We start from the raw sequence: 6,369 nt of genomic DNA, 5'->3' as shown, positions 1-6,369 counted from the left end.
GCTTGAGCGAAAAAACAAACTATTTGAAGTCCAAACTTTTGAAACGGCACCAGAGGAAGGTCAGTGAGTGAGATGATTTGTTCTATTGGATGAGGATGGTGCTCGATATCGTAAGTAAACAATGGGTCGACCTATGATGCAATCACCCTGCAGTTAGTGTGTTAGAGCCATAATGGACTTTCTATTTACGGTGATGCTGTAATGACCCTCTAATTACCAACTTAATGGAGTGGAGATGGAGAGATGGGGTTGAAAGAGAGAGAGAGGGGGGAGAGAGAGAGAAAGAGAGAGGGTGGAGGTGGTAGAGGAGGAGGAGAGAGAGAGGGGGGAGGAGGAGAGAGAGAGAGAGAGACGGAGGAGGAGAGCGGGGGGAGAAGGGGAGAGAAGGAGAGAAGGGGGAGAGGAGGAGGAGCGAGAGAGAGAGGGGGGAGGAGGAGGAGGAGAGAGAAAGGGGGGAGAGGAGGAGGAGGAGCGAGAGAGAGGGGGGAGGAGGAAGAGGAGGAGAGAGAAAGGGGGAGAGGAGGAGGAGAGAGAGAGAGGGGGAGGAGGAGGAGAGAGAAAGGGGGAAAGGAGGAGGAGGAGAGAGAGAGGGGGGGAGAGAGAGAGAGGGCTGATGGCCCCAGTGTCTGAGTCACATTAGTGGGGTCTAGGGACTTTGTGAAGGACACAGGTAGGGCTGAGTGCCTCACCTGACCATTCATTAACAAGTCTCTCTGACAATGTGGACACACTCATAGGATAAACACATATCCAATTATTTTAGGAATTAGTCAAATAAACACAGCTAATTGGAGAAAATGGATTAGGTGATTGAGTGGTGTTTGATATGGAGATAAGGTTTACTCTTTGCAGAAGAGGTGTGTGTGTGTGTGTGTGTGTGTCTGTGTGTGTGTGTGCTTGCCTGTGTGTGTGTGTGCTAGCGTCTGTGTGTCTGTGTGTCTGTGTGTCTGTGTGTCTGTGTGCCTGTCTGTCGTCTGTCTGTCTGTCTGTCTGTCTGTCTGTCTGTCTGTCTGTCTGTCTGTCTGTCTGTCTGTCTGTCTGTCTGTCTGTCTGTCTGTCTGTCTGTCTGTCTGTCTGTCTGGTGTGTGTGTGTGTGGGGGGGGGCGTGCGTGCGTGCGTGCGGGGAATAACAGGATGCTATCAGAATGTGGTTGTGATTAAGTGTGTGTTGATATGATATGCCTCTGGAAGAGAAGACCAATACAATCAGCAGATCAAGATTAAAAATCACCACAACCCAGTCCTTTTCCTACTGTCTCATCACCAGTACATCACCACAACCCAGTCCTTTTCCTACTGTCTCATCACCAGTACATCACCACAACCCAGTCCTTTTCCTACTGTCTCATCACCAGTACATCACCACAACCCAGTCTTTTTCCAACTGTCCCATCACCAGTACATCACCACAACCCAGTCCTTTTCCTACTGTCTCATCACCAGTACATCACCACAACCCAGTCCTTTTCCTACTGTCTCATCACCAGTACATCACCACAACCCAGTCCTTTTCCAACTGTTCCATCACCAGTACATCACCACAACCCAGTCCTTTTCCAACTGTCCCATCACCAGTACATCACCACAACCCAGTCCTTTTCCAACTGTCCCATCACCAGTACATCACCACAACCCAGTCCTTTTCCAACTGTCCCGTCACCAGTAAATCACCACAACCCAGTCCTTTTCCAACTGTCCCATCACCAGTACATCACTACAACCCAGTCCTTTTCCTACTGTCTCATCACCAGTAAATCACCACAACCCAGTCCTTTTCCTACTGTCTCATCACCAGTACATCACCACAACCCAGTCCTTTCCAACTGTCCCATCACCAGTACATCACCACAACCCAGTCCTTTTCCAACTGTCCCATCACCAGTACATCACCACAACCCAGTCGTTTTCCAACTGTCCCATCACCAGTACATCACCACAACCCAGTCTTTTTCCAACTGTCCCGTCACCAGTACATCACTACAACCCAGTCCTTTTCCTACTGTCTCATCACCAGTACATCACCACAAGCCAGTCCTTTTCCAACTGTCCCATCACCAGTACATCACCACAACCCAGTCCTTTTCCAACTGTCCCATCACCAGTACATCACTACAACCCAGTCCTTTTCCAACTGTCCCATCACCAGTACATCATCACAACCCAGTCCTTTTCCAACTGTCTCATCACCAGTACATTGGTATTATGTGACCAGTACATCACCACAAGCCAGTCCTTTTCCAACTGTCCCATCACCGATACATTGGTAGTATGACACCAGTACATCACCACAAGGCAGTCCTTTTCCAACTGTCCGTCCCATCACCGAGTACATTGGTAGTATGACACCAGTACATCACCACAAGCCAGTCCTTTTCCAACTGTCCCATCACCAGTACATCACCACAACCTAGTCCTTTTCCAACTGTCTCATCACCAGTACATCACCACAACCCAGTCCTTTTCCAACTGTCCCGTCACCAGTACATCACCACAACCCAGTCCTTTTCCTACTGTCTCATCACCAGTACATCACCACAACCCAGTCCTTTTCCAACTGTCTCATCACCAGTACATCACCACAAGCCAGTCCTTTTCCAACTGTCCCGTCACCAGTACATCACCACAACCCAGTCCTTTTCCAACTGTCTCATCACCAGTACATCACCACAACCCAGTCCTTTTCCAACTGTCCCATCACCAGTACATCACTACAACCCAGTCCTTTTCCTACTGTCTCATCACCAGTACATCACCACAACCCAGTCCTTTTCCAACTGTCTCATCACCAGTACATCACCACAACCCAGTCCTTTTCCAACTGTCTCATCACCAGTACATCACTACAACCCAGTCCTTTTCCTACTGTCTCATCACCAGTACATCACCACAAGCCAGTCTTTTTCCAACTGTCCCGTCACCAGTACATCACTACAACCCAGTCCTTTTCCTACTGTCTCATCACCAGTACATCACCACAAGCCAGTCCTTTTCCAACTGTCCCATCACCAGTACATCACCACAACCCAGTCCTTTTCCAACTGTCCCGTCACCAGTACATCGCTACAACCCAGTGCTTTTCCAACTGTCCCATCACCAGTACATCATCACAACCCAGTCCTTTTCCAACTGTCTCATCACCAGTACATTGGTATTATGTGACCAGTACATCACCGCAAGCCAGTCCTTTTCAACTGTCCCATCACCGATACATTGGTAGTATGACACCAGTACATCACCACAAGCCAGTCCTTTTCCAACTGTCCGTCCCATCACCAGTACATTGGTAGTATGACACCAGTACATCATCACAAGCCAGTCCTTTTCCAACTGAGACATCACCAGTACATTGGTAGTATGTGACCAGTACATTTTTTGTATGTGAGGTAATATACTGTGGAACAAGGACACAGATGGCTAGTTCACAGTCAGATTAGCCCTACTGTAATACAGTACACATTTACAACTTTAACCCTCCTGTAAAGTACAGTACATATTTACAACTTTAACTCTCCTGTAAAGTACAGTACACATTTACAACTTTAACCCTCCTGTAAAGTACAGTACACATTTACAACTTTAACCCTCCTGTAAAGTACAGTACACATTTACAACTTTAACCCTCCTGTAAAGTACAGTACACGTTTACAACTTTAACCCTTCATTAAAGTACAGTAAATATTTACAACTTTAACCCTCCTGTAAAGTACAGTACACATTTACAACTTTAACCCTCTTGTAAAGTACAGTACACATTTACAACTTTAACCCTCCTGTAAAGTACAGTACACATTTACAACTTTAACCCTCCTGTAAAGTACAGTACACATTTACAACTTTAACCCTCCTGTAAAGTACAGTACACATTTACAACTTTAACCCTCCTGTAAAGTACAGGACACATTTACAACTTTAACCCTCCTGTAAAGTACAGGACACATTTACAACTTTAACCCTCCTGTAAAGTACAGTACACATTTACAACTTTAACCCTCCAGTAAAGTACAGTACATATTTACAACTTTAACCCTCCTGTAAAGTACAGTACATATTTACAACTTTAACCCTCCACTTCTCCCTCTTCCTCCTGTCCCCCCTCTTCTTTTCCACTGAGCACTCACTCACTCACCTTGTATAAAAGTAAAGCATCGCCACATAAATATTGAACAGGTGTTGGAGTACTGAGTGTTTCATTCAGCTGTTTCGTCTTCACTCTCCCTCCCTTTACTCTGAGTAACTTCATTGAGATGGATGGCCATACTACACGTTGCCCTTGGACAGGATTGTATATCAGTCTTTAAAGCTGGAAGCACCACTGTCATCACTCAGAGTTTCACTGTGTCGTTCTCCTGCGTTTAAATGTTAGTTTAGCGTTTGTCCTCCTTGAAACTCATGTCAGCACTTCCTTGACAAGCATGCACACACGCACACACACGCACATACACGCACACGGTCAAAAGCAGAGAGGAGTGCAATAAAGCTTTTTACTGCAGAGCTATTAGAAACCTAACCTGTTGTTGTTTACATAATGGCTGAGGTACTGCAGGTACAACAACCTTCCTTTGGCCTATGCACCATCTCCTGCCGTTATGCCCTTGAGCAAAGCACTTAACCCCGCCCCACAATTGCTCTGCATCCAAGGGCGCTGCATTGCTGCTGACCCTGTGCCTCTCAACATGTGTGTGAATCCTGGGGTATTGGGAAAGACAGAAGATGAACTGCCATTCTAACCTGTGGACAATAAAGTAATATTCTATTCTGTTCTATTCTATGTCAAGGTTGACACTCATCTGACTGAGAGTACACCACACGGCCAGGGAACGAGAAAGGAGATACACAACTGAATGCATTCAACCGAAATGTGTCTTCCGCATTTAACCCTTCTGAATCAGAGAGGTGTTGCCTAGTTTATCATGGCTGAGTGAACGGAACAAATATTTAATGTATGTTGTGGCACAGATTTCCACATGTGCTTTGATCTATGCTCTCAATTGTACAGACTAGTTACAATTTACAAAACAGCTGACACTTTGGCTCTTGCATGTGTTAACATGTTGGCACAATGACTCCAATAACCCCACTGAAAGACTCTAAAAAGGAGAGCAAAAACAGATTAATCCTTCACTTGAAAGTTGAGTAATCCACGACTCAGCATCCGCTTGTTAGCGGATTTGTCAGATCAAACTTTCTCTTAACATGGGAAGACATAATGCTCCCAGCACAGGAGGCTGCTGAGGGGAGAACGGCTCATAATAATGACTGGAACGGTGCAAATGGAATGATATCAACCACCTGGAAACCATGTGTTTGATGTATTTGATACCATTCCACGGATTCCGCTCCAGTCATTACCACGAGCCCATCCTCCCCAATTATGGTGCCACCAACCTCCTGTGTCTCCCAGACAATTATGTGAATAGTGGAGAGAGGGTGCTATCCCCCTCGCACAATAACAATGACCATGTTAAACCACTTGAAGGGTTCTTCTTGTTCTAGGGGATTTCTCAGCTAATCACATATTCCATGTCATTTTATTAGGCGCTAACGTATGATTTGAGATCAAATTCAGTTAATGACTTTAAAAGGCTTAAAATGGAGAACGGCGAGGCTGACCTCTAATGTGGGTTTGCTTTCCAGCAGCTTACCGATAAGTGGATTTCATTTAATTGAATGTGAATTTGTATCTGTTTTTTTAAGGTAACTGAGGCCAGACTAGCTGTCTCACCCTTATCATTATCTGGGGCAAAGAGAGAGGGGGGGTTTGTTGTGATCTTGGGCAGCTGTCATGTTGGGTTGGATCATAAAAAAAGACAGAAACAGCAGAGGTTCAGAGGGAAGACTTAATTTGATTGTTTACAGCAAAGGTTCAGAGAAGACTTCATTTGACTATTTACAGCAAAGGTTCAGAGAAGACTTCATTTGACTATTTACAGCAAAGGTTCAGAGAAGACTTCATTTGACTATTTACAGCAAAGGTTCAGAGGAGACTTCATTTGACTATTTACAGCAGAGGTTCAGAGAGAAGACTTAATTTGACTATTTACAGTAGAGGTTCAGAGAAGACTTCATTTGATTATTTACAGCAAAGGTTCAGAGAGAAGACTTCATTTGACTATTTACAGCAGAGGTTCAGAGAGAAGACTTCATTTGATTATTTACAGCACAGGTTCAGAGAAGACTTCATTTGACTATTTACAGCACAGGTTCAGAGAAGACTTCATTTGACTATTTACAGCAGAGGTTCAGAGAGAAGACTTCATTTGACTATTTACAGCAGAGGTTCAGAGAAGACTTCATTTGACTATTTACAGCACAGGTTCAGAGAAGACTTCATTTGACTATTTACAGCAGAGGTTCAGAGAGAAGACTTCA

This window comes from Salmo salar, chromosome 17, assembly GCF_965601325.2.
Source record: "Salmo salar chromosome 17, fSalSal1, whole genome shotgun sequence".
NCBI classification, from domain to species: Eukaryota; Metazoa; Chordata; class Actinopteri; order Salmoniformes; family Salmonidae; genus Salmo; species Salmo salar.
The sequence above is the reverse complement of the archived record's forward strand: the minus strand, read 5'-3'. Positions refer to the sequence as shown.